At 49.8% G+C, this 25,061-nt stretch overlaps 1 protein-coding gene across 5 annotated transcripts in view; it reads right to left on the bottom strand.

The window, feature by feature from the left end:
* Window positions 1-22,502, bottom strand: part of TBL1X (transducin beta like 1 X-linked) — a 230,332-nt gene extending 207,830 nt beyond the window's left edge. For 4 of the 5 annotated variants that reach the window (XM_058713560.1, XM_058713563.1, XM_058713561.1 and 1 more), the window contains exon 1: window positions 22,236-22,501. The gene's annotated coding sequence lies outside the window, so the exon portion shown is untranslated. Of the gene's footprint in view, window positions 1-22,235 lie in introns of all 5 variants that reach the window. The other variant, XM_058713565.1, reaches the window with a different exon arrangement.
* Window positions 22,503-25,061: the final 2,559 nt, after the last annotated feature.

The following is a 25,061-nucleotide window of genomic DNA, read 5'->3' as shown; positions in this document are numbered from 1 at the left end:
CCCTCCCCCACTCACTCTCTGTCTCTCTCTCTCTCTCAAAAATAAACATTAAAAAATTTTTAATAAAAAAAACAATAAAAAAAAAAAGTCACAGATTGCAGAGAGACCCTGCCAAGACCCAGAAGTTTTAACCTGCTTCTACACAGCCCATCTGTGACATTTTCAACAACTCACTTCCCCTCCTCAGCAGGCCTCTGTATAGAAAGGATCGCCAATTCTCCCTCACAGTTGGGGCAGTCCTGCAAGACGAGGTTCTCCAACTTGAAGGTGCACAAGAATCAGCTGGGAAGTACCTGTTTTATGCAGGGCTCGTCGGCCACTGAACACCCAGGCCCAGGCCACACCGTTCCTCGCGGAGGGCTGTCTCATGCGTTACCAGCCTGTCAGCATCCTTGGCATCCACCCACTGGATGCCAGGAGCACCCTCTCCGCCAGTCGGTTCTGACAGCCAAGGATGTCTCCAGACATTGCCACGTGTTCCCTGGGGACACGAGTGGACCCCCCCCTCCCACCCGCATCCAGGGGACTCCAAGGTGCAGCCAAAGAAGCTGCACGTCGAGCGAGCACCCCTGCCTCCAACACCCACGGAGCAGATTTTCCTGGACACAACCGGCTGCACCCAGCGTCATCCACTGGAGTCACCCACCCCTCCCACACACAAACCCCGCTTCTGCCCTCCCTCCCCTCCTCCCCGGAATACAAATATACATTCGCTCCCTCTGCCCTGTGACTCGGCAGGACCTCCGCACTAGAACGGACCTCCCCCTCCCCAGATGCTGGATCGGGCCTGGTCCCCTGGTTCAGTGGGGTATCAGTGGGTAAGACAGGCAGCGGTTTGGCACCGCAGAATTCCACCTCACAGCTTCTCCAATCAGGTGGAAGCACAACCATGTGCCCCAGGGGTCCACTGGCCTCAGAATGAGATGCTTAGTTCAGTCCCAAACCCAGTCCAAAGCCTGACCTGGCCTTCCTGGTTCCACCCGGTTGAGCCCAGGAGAGCCACGGGTGACCCACAGACTGGTACGCAAGAAATAAATGCTCGAGGGGCGCCTGGGTGGCGCAGTCGGTTAAGCGTCCGACTTCAGCCAGGTCACGATCTCGCGGTCCGTGAGTTCGAGCCCCGCGTCAGGCTCTGGGCTGATGGCTCGGAGCCTGGAGCCTGTTTCCGATTCTGTGTCTCCCTCTCTCTCTGCCCCTCCCCCGTTCATGCTCTGTCTCTCTCTGTCCCAAAAATTTAAAAAAAAAAAAAAAAAAAAAAGAAAGAAATGCTCGTTTCTGTAAGCCTCTGATTTTGGGGGTGGCTTGTTATGCAGTATCAGCACAGCAGAAAGCTGACTGATACAAATACCTCCCAAACTATTTCTGAGCAAAAACCCTCCAGTGACTCTCTTCTATCCCTACCCTCCATCTTCCTCCACCATTTTTGTGGAGCCAGAAGCCCAGAGAACATGGATTCAGAAGATCCTATAAAGGCACACATAGTATCTTAGAAATCCTGGGGGCTGGGCCTCGCCTACTGGCTCTGCTCATGTCACGGTGGTCCTGTTGGGTTCCGACAGCTGACTCAGACTCTGAGACCCTAAGTCCAGGAACTGGTCCTGCCGAGACCCCCCGCGTGACCCCCAAATGGAGTGTGGAAGGGCCACCCAGCAAGTGTGGGGTTCTTGGGAAGAAGAGAGGACAACAGTGTGTCCCCAAGCTGCACCAGCAATCCAGGTTCTGTCCAAGATGGAAAACAGCTCCTGGTTGTGCTTAGATGTAAATCAAGACTCAGTGAGTGGGCTATGATCATCAGCAAAAGGTGGGCATACAAGCCAGGTTCCAGGACTCCCTCATTTCCTTTTTTTTTTTCCCCCATGACCCTGATATCTACTTTATTCAACAAACAGCAAACATTAAATAAAAGTATGAACCTTGCAGGCTTCAAAGGAAAAACTTAAGAGACAGAAACAAAGGATGTCAATGTGGTGGGGAGAATAATGGCCCCCAGGACTCCCATGCCCTAACCCTGGGGCCCGGGAAACATTTTTCATGGAAGAGACTTGCAGGTGTGGCACAGTGAAGGATCTTGAGACAGGGACATGACCCCGGATTATCCAGGTGGGCCCAATGTCATCACATATGGAGAATCTTTCCACGCTGTGGTCACAGGGGATGGAATCACAGAAGAACGGTCCGACAGCCGCTACACTGCTCGGTGGCTTTGAAGATGGAGGGAGGGAACCACAAGCCAGGGAATGCAGCAGGGCCTCCAGAAGCGGGAAAGACAGGAAAACAGATTCCCCTAAGGACCTCTGGAAAAGAATGCAGTCCTGGTGACATCTTGATTTTAGCACAGGGAGAGCCACCTCTAGACTTCTCACCTCTACGTGGCATGATAAATTTGTGTCATTCGAGCCAATATGCCGGGGCTATCTGTCACCGCAGCGATAACAAACCAATACAGTGTGTTAAAAGGAGATAAACCAACAGAACACGCATGACCTTAGCAAGAAGCAATCTGCTGTAGGCGTGGACAAGCCAGAGAGCTTCGGCCCGTGGACGGGCTGAGAAAAATCAGCCTCCGTACGCTTCCACTCAACCCCAGAATGGTAATTGCAGTCCGACACCGACAAAGGGTTTGTAAATTCAGGAAAGTACACAATTCTATGACTCTGCTATGGCGTAAGTCGGGGCTGTGGCTTCGGGGAGGCCCTAGAAAGAAGCCCAAGTCTAGCTGGATGGAATGCCATGACCTCAGAGCTGGAAGGAACTTCACACCACACCCTTGGAAAACTCAAGCTTCCTATGCCTCATCCCAAGAAAGGACTTGCTAAAACCCCACCCCAAAACCTCAGCGGAAGAGAGGGGTCAGCAGGTGCAGCTCTCCTTGACCGAAACTGTTGTCTATGCTGATCTTCCAGGGAAAAGATGGAAGAAGGGCAGAGAAAGGGAAGGAAGAAGGTTACAGTTTATGCCAGGCTGGAAGCCAAAACGAAACAAACAACGTTCCCTTTGTGAGCCATTTTCCACTTTAAACGCAATCAAAGAGAGGGGGAGCCTCTCTGGTTCTCTCATCCCCTAACATTCTTCCAGCTGGATTCCCACCCCTCACTCCCAGGCTTCCTGGACTACCCAGAGTTTCCACAAAACGGGTACCAAGAAACTGCAACAACACAAGCCCTAGCATGGAGGGACCCTGAAAATACTAAGTGAAAGAAGCCAGACACAAAAGACCACATGTGGCACGACTCCATTTGTAGGAAAGGTCCAGGACACGTAAATCCAGAGACAGAGACAGTGAGTGAGTGGTTGCCAGGGGCTGGGGTGGGGAGACATGGGGTGTGATGGCTTACCCGGTATGGAGTTGCTTTCTGGGGTGATGAAAATGTTACAGAATTAGACAACAGTGGTGGCTGTACAGCTCTGCATATCCCAGGAAAGCCCTGAATTACACACTTTAAACGGGAGAGTTGCATGGAATGAGAATTTCATCTCAGTAAAGCTGTCACGTTAAAAAAAGAAGAAGAAGAAACTAAGACATTAGATCATGATTACGAGTCACTGCAAATTTTTAAAACTGTAACCATCCCAATGAGATGAGCCTACTTAACCAGTCTGGAATCCTGCACAACAATCCACTCCACAGCATCTCTTGAGTCAAGATTCTCAGACAATGAGCTGAGGTCAGCAGCCCGAAGAAGGGAAGGTGTGACTGGAGGCAATACGGAACGGACCACAGATTCAGGGGCAAAAAGACAGAAGACATGAGGTTCGTGTCCAAGTGCACAAAGACACTTTTACAAAAAAAAAGAATAGTCTGCAATAATTTAAAAACTGCTCTCTAAAATAAAAGAAGTTATCTTCCTCCCACGCCAAAAAAAAATTTTTTTTTTTTTTTTTTTTAAATAGAACACATGCACTGGCTATGAGAGTAAACACCTACTGATAACATCTAGGGGCTCCGAATTAGTGAATTCAGATTAGACTCTCGAAAAGGAAATTAAAAATAAAATACAGAGTGAAAATAAGATAGGGGTATTGGCTTGGGGCTGGTTGTGTTAAGTGAGAGGGCGCAAGATGCAAAACGGATAGACTGTTTCCCTGTGAGAGAAAAGACAGGTGAGTGGCTACAAGTCACCCTGAGGCTGCAGGGAGGACGCAGCAGCACCAGGGGCCTCCGGGCACAAGGCCTGGGTCCAAGCCACCCCATGTGGCTGGGTGCTGACCACAGTGCTGGGCCAGCTGCTCAGAAGGTAAGAAGGCATCGCTCAGGTCCCCAAAGGGTCCAGTTGGGCCAGCCCCCTGTGGACGGGGGTATCGTGGCTGGCTTCTGGGGAACATCAGCAGCCCAACCCAGCAACCCGGAGTTTTTCTTCCTTTTAGTCCTTTGGACATAAGGAAGTAAAGCCCAAAGGAAAACAGTGATACCAACAACCACACAAAAATGGGAAGCCTGATGATTAAAACCACAACACTGCAAGACAAGGAACCGTGGAGAGAGAAATATCTGGAACAAGAAATAAAGCAGTAACAGCCATGGGTTATGAAGACCCACCTGTAAGGCCGTGGCTCTCGGAGTGTGTGCAGTCTAAGACGGGTGGCTGGGAACTTGTTAGAAATGCCCAGTCGCGGGCCCCAGCCCAGATTGACCAAATCAGAATTCTGGGGATGGGGCCCGGCAGTCTGTGTTTCAACAAGCTCTCCAGGGGGGTTCTGGCAAAGGGTGAAGCTGAAGAACCCCTAGTATGACCACAAAAGTATTTATAGAAGCATTATTCTTCACAGCCAAAAAAAAAAAATGGAACCAACCCCAATGTCCAACAACTGGTGAATGGATAACCCAACTGGTGTATCCATATCCCAAACAAGCCTACCCGGCTATAAAAAGGAATGAATTCACGGGGCGCCTGGGTGGCTCAGCTGGTTAAGTGTCCAACTCGATTTCAGCTCAAGTCATGATCTCACGGTTGGGATTCACTCTCTCTCCCTCTCTCTCTGCCCCTCCCCTGGGGCATGTTCGCATGTTCTCTCTCTCTCTCAAAATAAGTAAAAAAAAAAAAAAAGGAATGAATTCATGACACAAGCCACGATATGGATGAATCCCCAAATCATTACGCTGAGTGAAAAAGGCCAAGCAAAACAATGAGTGCATATGGTCTAATTTCATGGATATAAAATTGTAGAAAATGCAAACTAACCAATCCAGTAATAGAAAGCCAATCAATGTTCATCCTGAAGGCAGGAGTGGAGGGAGGAGGAGATCACAGAAAGGCACAAGGAAATTTGAAAGCAATGGAAATATTATATTGATACATATAAACAGGCAAATGGATAACGTAGCTACATTACACGTAGATGTTTGTGAAACCACCACAATCAAGATAATGAGAAAACTGATTAAAGACATAATTTATATATGCCTAGTTTCCTCTACTTCAATTATACTTTAATACAGTTGTAAAAACAAAGAAAACAGATGGGAACCAAGTATAATATGATTCCACTTAGATAAAAGCACAAGACTACATATTTGCACGTGGACAGCTGAACACACTAGAGGCAGATCTATTCTGTCGCACTCGATAGACTGTTAATATTGATTATTCTGGAAGAAGAGGAGGAGGACGATAGAACTCCACACTGCTTGCATTCATGGAAATTAGCACATCATGTATTATCTTGGGAAAAAGCCTGAGCTTAGAACGGGCAAACGAAACAAACAAAAGAATCAGAAAAGGGATGTTAGGAGGAGATCTTGCACTTTGGAAGGGCTAAGGAAGGCAGGTTGGGGGCAGGTGGGAGGAAGAGCACTGCCCCCCCCCCCCCCCCCCCCCGCCAGGGGTAGAAACCAGAGCTGCAGGAAAGGGGAAGGTCTGGCAGCAAAGTACAACACAGGGAACAGGAGGCAGGTGCACAGGGTGGGTCCTGGGCAGGGGACTCCAAGGCAGATGAGCCCAAGGAAACTAAACACAGACAGTAAAGTGGAGAATGCTGGTGGAGGGCCGGTGGTCATCACGGTGGACATTTCAGGGGAACCACGGAAAATCCTAGAGAAACCAGCAGAAAGCACGCGGCCCACAGCAGAGGCCCCAAAGTGTTAGGGGTGCAGAAGTCACCCCCCTAGCCAGTCCAGAAACACGTCCCATGACAAGGTGCCTGCTGAGAGCAGCCCTTTTCCAGGTACAGACAGAATTCTCAGAGTCGTTATGCAGGATCAGGCTCTTTCTCCCGCTCTTCTCAGTTCTTAGGGAAACAGATAAAGAAGAAATGTGATTCCCAGATCAAAGTCAAGGGGTGGCCCCAGCTGTCTGTCAATGTTGCAATTTCATTATTTGTAAATGAATACTTCTAAAGGGATTGAAATTTTTCCCCTGTAAAGTTAACTCCAAAAATCTTGTTTGTTCTTTGCTTTTAAAAAATCTCCATTTCCAGGACGCCTGGGTGGATCAGTCGGTTGAGCGTAAAACTCTCGACTTTGGCTCAGGTCATGGTCCTGAAGTTCGTGGGTTCGAGCCCCGCGTCAGGCTCTCCGTCTGCCCCTCCCCCACTTGCACTGTCTTTCTCTTTCTCTCTCTCTCTCTCTCTCTCTCTCTCTCTCTCTCTCTCTCTCAAAATAATTAAAATTTTTTTAAAAACTTACAAAAAAATCCCTACTTCCCTGGAATGTCCAAAGAATGAAAGATGCCTGTACCTCTTTCATAAACTCGATGGTATTTTCACTCCTTCACTGTCACAGTCTTTTTAATTTTTTTTAACGTTTATTTATTTTTGAGAGAGAGGGGGACAGACAGACAGAGAGCATGAGTGGAGCATGGGCAGAGAGAGAGAGGGAGGCACAGAATCCGAAGGAGGCCCCAGGCTGTCAGCACGGAGACCGACGCAGGGCTTGAACTCACGAGCAGTGAGATTATGACCTGAGCCGAAGTCGGACGCTTAACCGAGTGAGCCACCCAAGAGCCCCACAAAGTCTTTAGTGAAGATCTAAGTACCTCGTTTAAAACTACCCCCGGATTCAGGGGCTCCTGGGTGGCTCAGTCAGTTGAGCGTCCGACTCCTGGTTTCGGCTCAGGTCATGATCTCAGTTTGCAGGATGGAGTCCCACGTTGGGCTCCGCGCAGGCGGCACAGAGCTTCCTTGGGATTCTCTCTCTCACTCTCGGTCACAGCCCTTCTCTCACTCTCTCAAAAATAAATAAGTCATGGGGCGCCTGGTTGGCTCAGTCGGTTGAGTGTCCGACTTCGGCTCAGGTCATGATCTCGCGGTCTGTGGGTTCGAGCCCCGCGTCAGGCTCTGTGTTGACAGCTCAGGACCTGGAGCCTGTTTCAGATTCTGTGTCTCCCTCTTTCTCTGACTCTCCCCTGTTCATGCGCTCTCTCTCTATCTCAAAAATAAATAAATGTTAAAAAAGAAAAATTAAAATTAAATAAATAAATAAATAAATAAATAAGTCAGTAAACATTAAAACATTAAAAAAAAAAAAAAACTACCCCCCGATTCAAAGCTACCACGGCAGAGGTCTTGGCCTCCACACTCCTGACCTCTCAGGCTGGGGAAGTGTTTGCTGGCACAGGGGGCCCGCCCTCTGGCACTGGAGGGTGTTTGAGAGCATCTCTGGTCTCAGCCCACGAGATGCCTGGGGACCTCGTCCCCATTTGTAACAACCAGAAATGTCTCCAGACATCGTCCGGAGTTCCCTGGAAGGAAAACTGCCCCGGCGGAGGGACAGTGAGCTGAGGTCCATCCCAGGCCCAGCTCAAACTTCCCTCCAAGCCTAATCAACAGTCAACACCATGAAAGAATCAAGAAGCAAGATGAATGGAGGGGAAATGGGCACATGTCCTGGGTCGTGTCATGGGTTCACTCGTCGGCCGAGTCCGGGAACTGAGTCCTTCACTGTCGAGGGAACTCCTTTCTCAGTTCCTACCTGTCCCCCGAGGCCAAACGCAACTCTATGCGATGAGCTCCTCCAGATCCTGAGCTAATTACTTCCCACATGTTCTACACTGAGAGCCTGCCAAAACTCCATGACTACCCTGATTTTTCAGAAGGGGGAACTGAGGCACGAAGCCTATAATCGCTGCCTTCTCCCTCTCCTGTGGAAGGGCGGGTAAGGTTCACTAAGTCCAGCCTCACCACCTACCACCTGGCAAGCTCAACCAAGCACACGAGTACTTGTTCTGAGGAAAGGGAAATCTGCAAAGACAGAAAGGAGATTAATGGCTGCCCGTGGCTGGGAGGTAGGAGCTGCGATTGATGGCAAATGGACACGAATGACCGTATTGAGGAATGAAAATCGATTATGACGATGGCTACACAACTCCATAAATTTACTAAAAATCATTGAGTCGTACGCTTAAAATGGGTGATTTTTATGGTATGTAATTTATACCTCAATATCGTGGTTTCAGAAAATCAACTAGATGTTAGTCACATTTAAAGTTCTACATTAAACACCACCGCAAGCGGGTGTCCACAGTAAGCAATCCAAAGGCACAGCAAACATCTACGGCAAACCCAAACAGAACACCGTAACTTCCGAACAGATTGCGGGGAGGGAAGGACAGCCCAACCTGAATCTACAATGCGTCCGAATCAATTCTCAGGACTAAATATGGCCCAACACTACCAGCTGCCCAACCCAGTGCTGTGGACAGAGAAATTCCACTCGGCCGAACATCTGGGCCATCAGAAACGCACACCAAAAAATGTTCTTGTCCGTGGGGCACCTGGGTGGCTCAGTCAGTTAAGCATCCGACTTGAGCTCAGGTCGTGATCTCATGGTCCATGGGTTCGAGCCCTGTGTCAGGCTCTGTGCTGACAGCTCAGAGCCTGGAGCCTGCCTCGGATTCTATGTCTCCGTCTCTCTCTGCCCCTCCCCTGCTCGCGCTCTCTCTCTCAAAAAATAAACATCAAAAAAAAATTTTTTTAATAATTTCTTGTTGTCCAAATAGAGAACATCCAACGGAAAAGCAAACACAAGGGGAAATAGAGGAGGTTGAATGTTTAGTGTTACTCAGTGGCACCCAAACTTCCCTTAGGACAAATGTCCTGCAAAATAACGAGACCCCTAGCTTATCCCTTGCAGCCACAGAACACAGAAACCACTAAGAAAATCAAAATTCACAAAGGAAACCTCATTCTGTGTGCCATTTTATATTTAAACGTGACTGGAAAATAAAAACATACAGTCTCATTTCAAGTTCACTTTGAAAATATGTCCGGGATAATAAAAGAACAAAAATACAAAATGAAACAAGCAACTACTGAATACATGTGTACTGTACTGACGGAGATAAAAATGAAGTATTTCCATGAGCTAATCTTACTCTATATTTAGTTTTAGTATACGAATGTAATTAACCAAGGTTATATAATTTTGCTAACATCAAACTTCCAATTATAAAGCTTCACACACAATTATTTGAACGACAATTGTTGTTGTTTTTTTATTTCGGTGGAAAAATGAAGACAGCTAATTTTAATAACCCAATCTTCCCAAGGAAAAGTAACTGCCTTCCCTGATATAAATTACGTAAACGGTACTCCGACCAAACTATGAACTAATTTGTTTTTATAGTCTCTTCCAAAGGTTGGTGTGCTCATACATTTAATGTTCTGGTGGCTTTTATCATTTGCCCTTACTATCTGTCTCCCTGCACCCCTGCTTCACACACCTAGGCCTCACGTTCTCAAAAACCATACGCAGATTTCCGCACCTCACTAGTGTCTGAGCTACAGGTTTAGGGAACAGAAGCAACTTGTGTGCATGCCTCTAAAAACAGTCTCCCTTTACAGCCATCTTCTGAGACACGGCTCGGAAATATTCTTCAGGGCAATTTGGCAGGCAAATCATCAAATGAATAATTACTAGTGTGTCACCCAAAAACAAAGAAGAGGACTCGGGATCAGAGCTGAAGTGATTCACTGGTGTCTGGTTGACCTACTTACAACACAAAGTCAAGACGTGGAAAGACGTGGACACAGCTCAAGGAGTCTGGCTGAGAGCAAAATACTTCAACTTCTCTTTCCTCTCCAAAGAGCAAGGTGCAGGGGCAGGTAAAAGATAAAGCACATTCCCAGAGACACTAATTGTAACTAATCTACTATTGGCATTTGCACGTATCGATCTCCGGAGAAGAGAGACAAAGGTTTAGAAGAACACGACAGTAAAAAAAATTCTATTTCTTGTTTCTCCTCTTTACAGTAGGTGCCTTCTATTGCCATAAAGAGAAGCAATTTTTTTTAAGGAGATAAGTATTTCAGTTTACCAAACGACAAATGAACGTCTATGCAGATCCGTTAATGACACGTGGCATATCTGTCACGTGGCACGTAGAAATGAACAAGAAGCATTCACCTGTAGGCTTTTGAATTCACTCGCAAGTCTCCCAGTTTCGTTTTACGTACAGGCTTATACTGCAAATTCAGTATTCACAAAGGGAAAAATTGATGCGAACACCAAAAATTACACGGAAAAACCAAGGATAACCTATCAACCATTTCAAGTTAAACAAAAAGGCTGATGTGGAAACCCTGCAACGACCTGCGGGTTGACATTTAGTCTCATGAAAACCAAACCTTCAGCCTCCACAGCAAATGAGCTCAGACAAAAGACTTCAAGGGTGAGGAGGCGAGTCTCGGTTCTCACCTCCAGAGCTCACAGTGTGGTCTGAATCGTGAACTTAATTTTTTTAATGTTTATTTATTTATTTTGAGAGAGTGTGCATTTGCTCAAGTGGAGGAGGGGCAGAGAGCGGGAGAGGGAGGGAGAGAGAATCTCAAGCAGACTCTGCACTGTCAGCACAGAGCCAGACATGGAGCTTTATGCCACAAACATGACATCGTGACCTGATCGGAAATCAAGAGCTGGACGCTCAACCGACTGAGCCATCCAAGGGCCCCGTGAATTTTTACCTTTACTCTCTGTAACACCAGCAGTACAGCATCAACTAAAGGGAGTTTTGTCTTTAAAAAACAAACAAACAAACAAACAAAAAAAACAACCTCTGTCATGAAATATTTCTGAAAATGTGTTAAATAACAACCGTGATCAATGAAACTTGTCTCTGGAAAAAGACCCAACAAGGAAACAGGCAGACTGAAGGTACCTAAGGACTTTCATCACAATCCTGTTCCTGCACCATCTCACGTTGGTTGTCTTCTAAGGTCTGAATCTCTTCAACAAGCCTGTTTCTCAGGAGCCCTGAGGGCAACCATCAATGAGTGCAGCTGATTTATAAACAGAATTAAGTGATTATGAAAACACTGCAGAGTCATGAAATGCGTAAAAAGCACAGCACGCACCTGCAGCGGAGATTCTGTCATCTGGTTCTAAAGCATGAATATTTTTTCAGCTTTTAAAACACACAAAATCCGATAGATCCAAGCATGCACATATACACACACACTCTGGCAGCTAAAGCCAGAGGAGGGAATACATCTGTGTCCGGGGACCCATTCGGCAATGTCTAAATGTTCTTTCATTGCACATCCTAATCAGCGAAAAAGTTTCTAACGTGTGCCCCCAACTCACGAAATTTATTTATTAACTATACACAGCACTCAGCCAATTATTACATGCATTTTTCACAGACCACAAAAAGAGACATCTTCTAAGTATCAAGACACAGAGAACGTGGACATTTTCAGTTTCTTCCTACGCCCTAATAAATCTCGCTGTGCACCTGCCCAGAGAACATGAAGTCGACTTGGGGAGGGCACTTTGGGAATTAAAACCTAACACTGCCCCCAACAAAATGTGGAGATTACTGGTTTCAAGGAAATGTACTCAGAAGCCCATGAAATTTATCAGACACTCCTATGAAATTTATAAGGCAACTCTAATCTCCAAAGGCCTCTCACCTTGTTCTCATCTGGTCTACAATCATTTCTGTCATGCACTAGACACGTAAGATCATTAATTCTTATTTTCATCAACTTCAGAGCTGGGTGTACCTCCAATGTTGTTTCTCTTGGCGAGGGCTTTTCGAAAGCATTTTGCTACAAATCCCTGGAAATGGTTGAAATTGGCACAGAATCACCCCTGCGTCTTAGAAACAAACCGAATGGGTATTTTCTCATAACCAAGTTAAAAGTTAAACCAAATCATGTCTCCCAGACTGATCTGTGACTGTCAGGAGCTGGCCATCACTGTTGTCAAGTCGGTAACTGTGAATGCTTGAGTCTTTACCAACACGAGTTGGCATTAAAGCTGTGTGGGTCTTGGGGCGCCTGGGTGGCGCAGTCGGTTAAGCGTCCGACTTCAGCCAGGTCACGATCTCGCGGTCCGTGAGTTCGAGCCCCGCGTCAGGCTCTGGGCTGATGGCTCGGAGCCTGGAGCCTGTTTCCGCTTCTGTGCCTCCCTCTCTCTCTGCCCCTCCCCCGTTCATGCTATGTCTCTCTCTGTCCCAAAAATAAATAAACGTTGAAAAAAAAAAAAAAAAAAAAAAAAAAAAAGCTGTGTGGGTCTCAAGTGCCTGATAAGATTCTGCTGGAAAAAGAACCTAAGGCAGGGACCCAAGTTTAATCCGTTCCCCAAACGAACCAAATGGTAGAGACATCAATTCTCAACTCAACTGCTTTTATCAAATACAACGTACCACTCTGCAACCACCTGGAACCCTACTTTTTTACAACCGCCTGGAACTTTATCAGTGCTGGGAATTAGGTTTGCATACTGATGCAACAGCCTTCTGCACGGCATGACTTCGGTGACAGACTTCCGGTCCACGGTCTCGTTTCTCCTCTTCAAATGGATATCAAGATTACAAGAAAACTGGAGGAACAGCGCTGACCCGGTTAAGACTAAGTACTCCCTGCAACGCACCAGAACAGAGATCACTGCTCAGGGGTGCTGAATTTTTCTCCACTTCTTATGACCATTGATACGGTCTTACAGTATTAAAGCTTTTGTTATTTGTGATTTAATAAAATAGCATCGCATATAGTAAGCTTCTTTTTGTCCACATTTCCACCTACTGGGATATTCAAACAAGCGGAAACGTTTGCAGAACAGAACAATACCAGAACTGAACCATACCAGATGTTTGCACAGACTCTTGATCATAGGAAGAAATGTAGCGCTGTGAGAAACCCTTAAACTCACTCCAACTTGGGTGATGCTGGTTACCTAGTTCTCAGTAGACTTTAGGAAAGTTTTCAATTTCTTAGAAAGTGGGAAGGTAATCAGGCTTAGAGGGGGTGGGGAGCCCTCAACACCTCCCTCTGCATCTGCACTCCTGTGGGGGTTGATGGGAAAGTGCTCCACGATGGCTATCTAGGGTCATATTCTGGGTTCCAGGTTCCAGGGAAGCAACGAAGAAAACACACTTTCTTCAAAGCCTTCTGGCTGCATCCACCAGAGGGGGGAAGGGGGAATCACAAGAATTCAAAGCAGACAGTTTTCAAGGAATAAACACTGTGAATTTTACCATAAGCATTGTTTGTGCTTTACAATGTCTCTTGAGATTGGGAAACCACAAAACGCATACAAATTATTCAGAGTCACCCAACAGCCCAAAGTATTTTCTGATTTGATGTGTACTGTGTTAAGCAAAATATATAACTAAGTTATCAACGTTAAGTCAAAATTGCCTATTTCACTAGTGGATAGAGTGACAGTCAAAGCAGGGGACATAAATAAACACCAGTTTACTTATACTTTTTAATATAATCCTTAACCATTCTTTTAAAAAAAAATGGGGTAGGGGCGCCTGGGTGGCTCAGTCAGTTGGGCGTCTGCCTTCGGCTCAGGTCATGATCTCATGGTTTGTGAGTTTGAGCCCAAGTCAGGCTCCGTGCTGTCAGGCTCCATGGAGCCTACTTGGGATTCTCTCTCTCCCTCTCTCTACCTCTCCCCCGCTCACGTGTGCACGTGCTCTCGCTCTCTCTCAAAATAAACACTTTTTTTAAGTTTTAAAAAGATAGCTGCCCCAACACACGAGTAATATCCGTTTTCCAAATTAAAATCTCCCCACAAGATAGAAGTCTCCAGATCAGCTCACTTGCGCTCTGACTCCACCTCTAGAGGTGAGGACGCGCACAGGTTTTAAACAATGTCACGCAAGCAGGCGGACCACCCAGGGCAGGATCTGGCCAAAGCCAAACACCAAGCCCATTCCTCTAGAAAACATGCCGTCTCCTATTAGACCACAAAAACTGAAATTACAGCCTAAAGCACAGGTCAACAACTACAGAGACGCACAGACATAGGAATTCATTTTATTTCTACAACAAAGTGATGCAAATACAACTATATTTTTAGCTTGTTTTCTTTTCCAATTACTACCCCCATTGGCAAAAAACACAACAATTCCACGCGTGGGTCTTGTTTTTTGAAACCGAAGACAGGACTTTATAACTCACTGACACAGTTCACATACTAAGCGTGTTTGGGGGGGGGGGGGGTGAGGCAGAAATATTCAGGAAACGTTTTTCTGAAAGTGCATCAGAAAACATCCCATTTCAACTCATCTGGCGGCGAGGACTAACCAGTACAGGAAAAGAGCAGAAGATCTTTGGCTGCCCCAACAAGACACCTGGTATCCTGACTCCATGGCTTCCTACAAATATTAAAAAGCAGTAAGGGTTTCTTCTCCCTGCTTTTGATAATACCCACAGTGCAAACCCTGCTGTTCTGAGGCAAACACACAGGGCCATGTGTGCAAAAGTGTGAAGTTCATGTGCCATCAGAGAGAAACACAAAGGAAGGTGCTGGGAGAGTGGAAGGGTTTTCCATAAGGCATCTGATCCAGAGTTGAAACGCAATTACCAAGACCCAGTGGGCAGAGCTGTTGGGTGAGCACTTCAGTTAGTGGTGGGGGCCGGGTGACTATGGAGGGAAGCACCATAGGTGCCTTTGGGGTGATAGACTTGCACCGTTATCCATCTTTTGGTGTTGGTTACACAAAGCTACGCGTGTAGCGAAATTCACAAAACTGTACACAGGAAGAGAGAATAACCAATCTTATAGAACGATATGAAAAATTATATATAAAGACGTATATATAAGCAGCAGTGAAATTCAACTTAAGGTGGGGAGGGGGTGGGGAGGAAGAGATAAGGAAAAGGAAGCAAGCGCTGGAGACCATCCTAACTAATAAAGATGCATTTGCACACCCAATTCCCAACCTCAGAGTGGAGGAAGGTATCGGCAGGCGGGGCTCCAGGCAGGATAATAATCCTATCTCTTTTAATGCCACAAGCCTGAGAAATAGATTCTATTTTCTCTCTCTCTAAATGAGAAAACTAATGCTAGAGAAAGAAACTGATCTGCCCAAAGAGGCGGGCAGCGCAAGGCAAGCTGTCTACAGACGAAGTTCCCCCCACAGCTGCGTCACCTGCCCCACGGGCCCAGAAGACACCCGTGCAGGCCAGGCCTGGTGCTCCTCTGGGCTCACTGGCGGGCTCAGGATGACCAGACACACAGCAGGACCGGACTCTAGACACTAACAAGGCACCTCTTCCAGGGGATCCTTGGAAAATGTAGATCCATGTCTGGCTGCCCCAGTTTGTGAAGTTCGAGAGTCAGAGAAGGGATGAACACAGAGGCAGCACCGAGTCCCGAGAGCGGCCGAAACTTCACTCACTCGCCCCCACGCTCACGAGCTCCTGCACAGCCTGTAGTACTGGGGTAACTTCAACTCCAGGGTGACCCCCATGTCACTGCATAAACACGAGACAGGTGCCATTTTTTCCAGAATAAGTAGCGTCAGTACACAGAAGCTGACCCAAAGTAAGACCTAGCAAATGCACGACATCCATAGAACCAAGAGGAAAAAGTCCAGAAACACGCCTTCAAGAAACACCTGCATCTGGGGTCTCTGAACTCCTGGTGTTGAGGCGGAGCTTGGGCAACGACACGACACGACACGACACGACACGACACGACACCACACACACACACACGGCCCTCTTGGTCTTTTCATTCCGTCTTCGAAGTGCACTCAGCCTGTCTCCTCTTCCCCTGTGAGCACTGCAAACTTCCTGTCTCAATCTGCCAGAGGATGTAATTCACTTCCTAACAGATTCCCAAAACGGACAGGTGTGCCTTGCGAACACAGAACGTGACGGGTGCCTGGGTGGCTCAGTCGGTTAAGCATCCGACTCTTCACTTCGGCTCAGATCATGATCTCATACAGGGTTCATGAGTCCGAGCCCCACACAGGCCTCTGTGCTGGCAGTGCAGAGCCTGCTTGGGATTCCCTCTCTCTGCCCTCCCCAGCTTGCACTCTCTCAAAATAAAAACCTAAAAACAAAGAAAAAAAGGGAACACAGAACTTGATACACAGGTTTTTCTTGGTACCCACCTTCCCCCCCACCCCCTACTCTTTCCCCAACAGGATTGTATGCTGTTTAATTCAGGGTTGGTGTCCCCACCTGGGCACCACTGGCATTTGGGTGCCCATCATTCTTCATGGTGGGGACTGTCCTGTGCAATGTAGGCTATTCGGCAGCATCCACAGACCGTCCCCCCTCCCCGGCCCCTGCAGATGCCAGGAGCACCACCATGCCCTTCCCCCAAGCTGTGACAACTGAAAACGTTTCTAGACATTGCCAAACACCTTTGAAAGTAGGAGGCTGAAATGCCCTGAGAACCATGAGTTCATTCAAGATCCTAGAGCTGAGGGCTCCAAGCCCAGTTCCCATAAAGTATCCCCTGCCTTCACCTCAGAAGACGTTCCTTTCTTTTGCACCTGTGTATCATCCCATCTCCACCTCTGCTCCCGTCTGCCAAGAACAAACATAAGCAAAGTAAATGGCACCCGGCTTCCTCTGCAAAATTAAAAAACATCTTTGCCAGTGTATTAACTTTAAATTTGCCCCAATTTTGTCTTTTTTTTTACTGGGTTCCAGGACACGTCTGCAGTCTTCACTCACAGCAGATTCTCAATAAGCATTTAACAGCAGCGATATGGGGACAAACCTGTCCACTCAAGTGAACACAACCATGTATTTCTTTTAATGTTTATTTATTTTTGTGAGAGAGAGTGCGAGCAGGGAAGGGGCAGACAGAGAGGGGGACAGAGGATCCGAAGTGGGTTCTGTGCTGACAACAGCGAGACCAATGTGGAGCTGGAACCCCTGAACCACAAAATCACGACCTGAGCCAAAGTCAGATGCTCAACCGACTGAGCCACCCAGGGGCCCCAAGTGAACACAACCGTCTTTAGTCAAGTTCCTTGCAACCTGGTCACAAAGCCACCCCGGGGAAGCGAATTCCTTGATGGCTGCGTTTTTCCTCTGAGGTTTTGAACTCATTTTCTCAGATGAGGCTCTCTTTGCCTACATAAACATGTTGACTTCGCCAGTCCCTTCCCACATCCAGTTTTTATTTTGGCTTTGTTGCGTCTCATCTGGCCGATCTGGCCAGTGTAGTTTGGTCAAACCCCAGGGAAAGGATGCGGGGGGTGGGGGAAGGCCGAGGAGGGCAAGACCCGAGGGGGAAACTCACATCCAGTCTCCCACTCAAGAGGTCAGTTACTTCCTTCAATACTAAAAATAGTTGGGGGGAGGGGGGTAGTTTATCTCCAAGTTACAAAAAAAAGTGTTTACAAAATGACTTTAGCCTTGCTTCCCAATTGAAACTATATTTTAAAAGTCTTTAGGGGCAGGGCGCCTGGGTGTCTCAGTCAGTTGAGAGTCAGACTTCAGTTCAGGTCCTGATCTCCTCGTTCATGAGTTGGAGACTGACAGTGAGGAGCCTGCTTGGGATTTATTCTCTATCTCTGTCTCATTCTCTCCCTGCCCCTCTCCACTTGTGAATAAGTGCTTCCTCTCAGGGGGGAAAGAAAAAAAAACTTTAAAAAATAAAAGTCTTTTTTTTTAAATTATTTTTTAACATTTACTTTTGAAAGACAGAGCGCGAGCGGGGGTGGGGGGCAGGGAGAGAGGGAAACACAGAATCCAAAACAGGCTCCAGGCTCCGAGTTGTCAGCATAGAGCCCGACTCACAGCTCGAACTCAGGGCTCAAACTCGTGAACCGCGAGATGACCTAAGCTGAAGTCAGACTCTCAACCGACTGAGCCACCCAGGTACCCCTATAAACAAAAGTCTTCAGGGGTGAAAGGCCAACAACTTATTGTATGTTCCACGTTTTTTTTTTTTTAAGAGGGGAAGAGAGGGCAAACGCCAGGATTAGGAAACCACCGCTGAGACAGCGTCCTGTCGCACCAAAGAGCCATCGGGGCTGCGGTCTAGGCCAGATCGGCCTGCCAGTGCCTCGTGCGCAGAACCCAGGAATCCGGACCCCCCAGCGGGAAGTAGGCAGGGGGCAGCCCCAGGTGAGCAGAGCTGAGCTGCTCACCGGCCCACCAGGTAACTGAGAATCAGAAGGCTTCCGTGGGCCTGGCCTCCTCCTGCGAAGACCCTTCTCCCACCTCTGGAAGACAATCAGGGACATCCTAGGTATTTCGTAAGTACTTTCTGCCAAAAGCTGACGGGTAATGCCAGAGCCCTGAAGAAACAAAAATAAGTGAGTACAAATGGCAGAAAGGTGATCTGGGAAGTCACCTGTCTCTCTGGCAGACACAAAATTGGTTTTCCCCCCACCCTCATTTACAAATAAAATTTCTAGCCAATTACTATAAAAAATACAAAGAGCTGTGCAAAGATCACAGCAACTAATAAAAATAACATCCTGACTCAGGGACCTGGTGTACAGGAAACAGCTAGTACTCAGCCATTAAAAAAAAAAAAAAAAAAAAAAAAATACTCTTGACGATTGTGAAATCTCACTCTGTTGGAAGGATTCCTTATCTGCCTTTTTAATACGGAAGATTTTGACCTCAAGAGACTGAACCTCAAAACTAAGACTTATCAGGTCGGGGGTGGGGGGCTGAAAGCCTGTGGTATCCACAGCAAACAGAGGCTAAAACACATCACACATGGCCGCACCCTCAATCACCCACACAGGGCCTCACCGATGCTGACAAGTTGGGCTCCACCACCCCAAGGACAGTCCCCACCATCCGCGTAGGCAGGCATCTTGGGGCCTGGCTAACGGCTATACCTTTCTTCAGGTGGGAAAAAGGACGCACGGAGATGAGAGGCTACCGGCCTCACCCAAGGTTAAACACTCAGTGGGAGACTCGGGCTTGCGGTTCCGGTTTTCTAATTCAGAACTGGTCCAAAGCACCTCAATCCAAAATTGCTGTCAATTTCAGATCAAGATTCCATTCACTGGGGGGGCCTGGCTGGCTCAGTTGGTAGAGCGTTCGACTCTTGATCCCAGGGGGTGAATTCAAGCCCCACATTGGGCATGAAGCCCACTTTAAAAAAAACAAAAACAAAAACAAATAACAATCCATTCACTGAAATCACTTTCCTGGGTAAATCATAGCTGAAATGGGTCTTTCATTTTTTTTTTTAAAGGTTTATCTGTGAATTATTTCAAATTTTAACAACTTCTCCCCTCCCCCTACAAAAAGTACACCAACTTTTATTAATATTTCCTTGCAGTAACTATAGAGTAGCACCCTCTAAGAAAACTTTCCGCATGTCCTGTGCTGGCTCATATAGTGGCCACTGGCCACAGGCATCTACCGAGCATGTGAGTTATCGCTACAGGAACTCAACAGAATTATTTTATTTAGTTTTAATTAATTTGAATCTAAATATTCACATGTGGCTAGTGCTTACTATACTGGACAGTGAAACTATAGAAAGCAGTCCCTCCGCTGAGGTCGATGTCTCTTGACTCACTGGAGCCCCTGGGCCTGTATCTCTGAACAGATTTCAATGTACGTTCTCATTCGTGAATGCGTGCATGTCATTTTAAGGAACTTTAGGTCTCCAAATGTGAAAATTCGTGCTAGGTAAACAGGAACTCCAAGCATAAGAGCTGGGCTTCAAGAATCAGACAATCCCTCCTCCCCTAAATGTTAGCAACTCAGTGTCCCCTACAGCAGGATGGCAAGAAGTACCACACACAGGGCATCAAGTGCCTATAAAATCCTCAGTGCGTGGCCTTCAAGTAACGCGTAGACAATTATGCGATTTGCTAACAGGAACAACTAAAATTTACAGGCAACTTTATAGTTTCCAGAAAACATACACACACACGTTCTTTCTTTCTCTCCCTCCCAGCACTCAATGAGCACCAGGATTTCAAGTCTCATTTCTGCACACATAGAAAGGACACTCGGAAAAGCTGCAGACCTTCAAGGTCAGCAGCAGAGTGTTAAGAGGGTGGACCCTTTCGCTACCTCAAGCCAAATGGGGACAAAGGCTGGTTTCTAGCCAAGCAAGGTGTCCTGACAGAGCTTGGTCCAAGGGCTCTGTCCACCTCTCTGCAGGCTCTGGAGCCCACTGAACCCCTCCTAACGGCCCATTCAGGCAAACTCCTGACAGAGGAGTTTGTCCATTCAGGCAAACATCACACGGAGGAGGGAGCCCGAAGTTCCCACAGGTAGAGATGAGATTCAACACTAACCTCCACAGCACCTGCGCACCATCCTTCCCCAACCCCCTAACACATGCGAGCATTCAGGAGCACTGAGGTTTGGGAAATTTAAATGGGGGTGTTGATAATTACTGGACTGACCAAGCTGTGGATAAAAGCAGAAAGAAAAGCCAATCCCAGAGGATCCACTGACACTGGCCTCACAGGGCACGCCACCAAACAAAATACCCAAAATCTCCCATTTTTGTCCCACAGGTGCACATTTCATTTAAGAGCTGGAATCTCCTTAAGGGCCATTTTAACAACTGGGTCAAATGATGAACTTCAACTTTTATCCCTAGATTAGTTATCCAGCTGGGTGGTTTTCCAGGACGATCTGCAGCACATTTGAAACGTTAACATCCTTTAAAACTAAAGTGTCATCTCGATGTCTTAATTGTGCCAAACTCAACATTCTTGCCTACGCGCGCCCGCCCCCCCCCCCCCCCCCCCGCATCATCTCTTTTCCAGGAATGACTAGTTGTAAACTTTTCATAAAATCGTCAAGAGCCATTTGCTACCCGGAAACCAACGCTCGGGACCTGAGGAGGGCTCTCCCCATCCCAGCTAGAGTCCCGCCCCTCCCCTTCCAGGTTAAACTAGGGACTCAGGCGGCACTTCAGGAGAAAAACAGCCAGAAGTCGGGTAAAGCCACGTGTGACAATGCAAACCAGAAACAGTCGAGGATGCGACAGCAAGCGAGTTTTTGTTTCTTTCTGGGTTCTGCTCCGCAACATTACCGACTAAGAGGAGGAAACACACACACACACACACACACACACACACACACACACACACACACACCACCGACTCTAACTTTGTGGAATTTCCAAGGCAGTTGGCTCGGAGAATGCCAGGCCGTGCAGCGAGTCCGGGCCGAGGCCTGACCGCGCGCGCAGGCGACGCACGTGAAGTCCAGGCCCTACCCCAGCGCGGGCGGGACTCTAGCGACCCCAAATTGTCATATACCAGACGGTCACCGACACCCGAAGGCACACCCCCACGCCGTTCCGAGCACCGCCCCCCCATAGGGATAGTCCCCCTGGAGTGCACAGCTCAACACACCGAAGGGGGGCCACCCCTCCCCCCCCCACCCTCTACCCCTCCCGCCCCCCCCCACCCCGCCAAGCCCGGGAGCAACAGGTCTGCACCCTCTCCAGGCCGCACTCGGCAGACCCCGCCTGACCAAGGGCGCCCCCCGCCCTCCACCCACCGATGTCGCCCCTAGCCAGGTCCCCTCGCTCGGGCCGGGGAGCTCCCGACTTCCTTGACAGTTTCTGCCTCTCGGAAACTGAGCGGGCCGCCGGGCCCGGGCCGCCGCCTCGCCCGCCACTCACTCCACCGCGCGCCGCCGCGCTTCCAGCCGGTCCCGGGCGGGCTGGCCGGCGCCCGGGGATGAATGGGGCGCCCCTCCCCCACGGGGGGATCCCGCGGCGGCGCAGGTTCGCCCCGCCAGCCCCAGAAGACACAGACAAAGGGGCGCCGGGGGACAGCCCGAGCGCTTCCCCAAACTTACCGGCCGCCTCCCCTCCCCAAACAGAGCCCCCCCCACCCCCCGCGCGCCAGCCTCCGCCCGCCCCCGACGCGCCGGCACTTCGGGGAGCGGCCACATCGGGGTATTGTTCAGCCTGCAGGGAGCGCGCCGCACCCCTGCCCGAGCCCTGGGGACAGTTGGGGACCTGCCCCTCCAGAGCCCCGGCGGCGGGCGGAGCGTGCGGGCGCCCCGAGCCGCCCGCCAGCACCCCCCCACCCCCACCGGAGAAGTTTGCGCCCCCTGCCCCGCGCCCGGCCGGCCGAGCCCCGCGCACTCACCTCGCCGCCGGCAGCGCAACTTGTGGCGGCGCCGCCGCGCTCCGAGCCTCCCTGCCGCCGGCCGTCGCCGAGCCCGGGCCGTGCCGCGGCCGAGGAGGGCCCGGCGCCCCGGAGCAGCCTCGCGCCGCCCCCGGGCCGCCCCCGCCCCGCCGCCGCGAGTCCCCGAGAGGCGCGGGCGCTGGAAAGTTTCGGGTGCCGAATGGCGGCCGAGGGCGCTGCGGCGGCGGCGGCGGGGCGGGGGCGCTGGCGGCTCCACGCTCCCGAGAGCGGAGAGTGGGGGGGGGGCTGGGGCGGGAGCGGCGGCGGCGGCGGCGAGAGAGGGCGGGACGGCGGGAGGGACCGGCACGGGCAGTGACCTCCGCCGGGGCGGGGGAACGGCCGCCAGCGCGCCGACCCCGGCCGGGAGGACTGCCAGGGGGGCCGCCTCCGCCGCCCCGGCCGGCCCCTCCCCCCAAGGCCATGGCCCCGGGGTGGGGGGGGGGAGGGGAGCGCGCCCCAGCCCCCCCCAGCCCGTCCCCTCCCCCACGGGCGGGGGAGGGGAGCCCGCGTCCATTCGGCCCCGCCCCTAAGCCCTGGGGGGGCCCAGTCCCAAACCTGCCCCTCCCCCACGGCCGGGGGAGGGGCCTCCAGGGCCGCCCCTCCCCCCACGCTGAAAGGGGTGAGAGTCCGCGCCCCCACGCAGCTTCTAGAGGCCGGGCGTCCTAATCCGGCCCCTCCCTCACGATGGGGGAACCTGCGACCCTACACCGCCCTCGAGTCTAAACTCTGCCCTCGCCCCCACGCCTAGGGTGGGTGAGGGGAACCCGGGCCTCTCCCTTTCCCAGTGGCCTCCCTGGGAGATGAAGGGAACACGGGCCTACCCCCACGCAGTCCTATTCCCAAACCCAGCCTTTCCCCCACTACCCAGAGGGTACAGGAATCCGGGCCACCGCCCCCGCGGTTTCCAGGGGGGAGGGGAACCCAAGCCACTGCTAGTGTGTTACCCTCCCCCACCTCAAAGCAGCAGCTGCTCAGCTACCCTAACAGCCCCCTGCAACCTGCCCGAGGGTGCATCTCTCTCCAAACCGGCGGCTTAGAGGACACCCCAAAAGCCTCTTCCCCCTCCCAAAAACGTGGGGGCTCAGGCGGAGCCTCGACCTGTGCAAAACACCTCCCGGGAAAATCCAGAAATGCTCGTGGAGAAAGAAACTCAGACACACGAAGGTGGAGGCCAGGACCTCGGGTGTGGGGGCCTCTGGAGTTGGGGGTACCTGGGCTCTGGGGCCTTCTCACTCCCGACCCCCACCCCACCCCACCCATAGGCTTTGCAAAGGGTTTTACGTTGCTGAGGCTTACTTGGCCCAGCCCCAGTGCATTAAAGTCCCCAGAGCTCCTTCCTCCCTTCCAGTTTGAAGACCCCTGACCACATCGCGTCCCTTAATTCAATTAATCAGATAACCGCGCCCACCACCCAGTACTTCGGGGTCTGCTTTGTTGAATATTTTAAGATAAGTTTGCCCCTCCCTTTGGGGTATAATGAGCTTTGCGCTAAGAGCTCAGTACACTCAGCATTTTAAACCGTAACCTCACTTGCTCCTTTCTGGGACACTGGACCATTTGTTGTTCAGGTTGTAGGCGCGGGGGGACTGATGGGGGGGAGGGGGGGCGCCGGAGGTGAGTTTTTAAGGGGCTGGACCTCCATCAAAAAGGCGGACCTAAAAATCACCCGGCCAAATATTGCTGTAAAACGTCAATGATGTAAAACGACTGTTGCAACACCATTATTAGAGCACATCAATAAAAAATACACACTTACACAGTCTCCATAATTGTGAATCAGCAGAATAGATTGTGTCTTATTATGTATCAGTTGCCAATCAAGGCCCCCCAAAAGGACGTGGTGGGGCCTTCCCTTGAGCCTGCCCTTCGTTGCTCCCCGGCTCCCTGGGCTTGTGCGGACTGATGCTGAGGTATTACATGCAATCGAAAAACCAAGGGTGCAATTGAAAGCCCGAGCAAGCTCATGATGCAACCCTGCCCGGGTTACACGTGCTTCCCTTCCCCCACCGCCTGCTGGTGGGAGCGCTGCGTTTTTTCCGCCTGTAGGGTCACATTGTGGTTGATTGATTCTCCTTTCGCCTTGCTCAGTCATTCAGATTTGGAAAGTAAATAACAAGTTGACATCATTACAGCTCTCGGCTTTACGGGGACGCGGCCCTCGGCTACCGCACACTCTCGAGTAGCTGCGCAGCCAAACGAGCCCTCTGGCTTGCTGGGCTTGCCTGTCGTTAGTTGCTTGGAAATTCCGAACTAAACCTGGTGAAAAGTCCTCTTTGTATGTTTTGATTAGTTGGCAGGTGCCAATCATTTAAAGTACAGGAAAGTGGTGGAAATCCTCCAAACTATGACCGGTGTTAACCAATTTTCACAGCTGGTCTTCGGTAACTAACAAAGCAAGTGAGCTCAGAATCCATCTTGTCTCTTTGGTAACTTCCCAAAGGTCTTCTTGTAAGTTAGGAGCCTAGCTTATTTTAGGACCCCTAAGGGACTTTGTAAGACCTCAGACAGGAAAATAGACCGCCTACGTTTATCATGATAAACTGATATTCCCCTTTCTGAAATACCAGAGGGGTGGTAGGTAGGTGGCAAATTAGACTATTTAATGTGTTTTGCAGTTTTTTCAAATGTGCGTCCTATATGGTGGGAGGAAACAAGGAAAACAGGAAATAAACTAGAGCGGGAGAGGAGCTATTGCCCTGTGATAAAAGTGAAGGTATATTGGGGGGGGGGGGGGGGGGAGGGGGGCTGTGAGCAGCAGTGATTCCAGCAGGTATCCAGGGCACAAGA

The sequence above is a fragment of the Neofelis nebulosa genome, chromosome X (assembly GCF_028018385.1).
Source record: "Neofelis nebulosa isolate mNeoNeb1 chromosome X, mNeoNeb1.pri, whole genome shotgun sequence".
Classification (NCBI taxonomy): domain Eukaryota; kingdom Metazoa; phylum Chordata; class Mammalia; order Carnivora; family Felidae; genus Neofelis; species Neofelis nebulosa.
The sequence above is the reverse complement of the archived record's forward strand: the minus strand, read 5'-3'. Positions and strand labels throughout refer to the sequence as shown.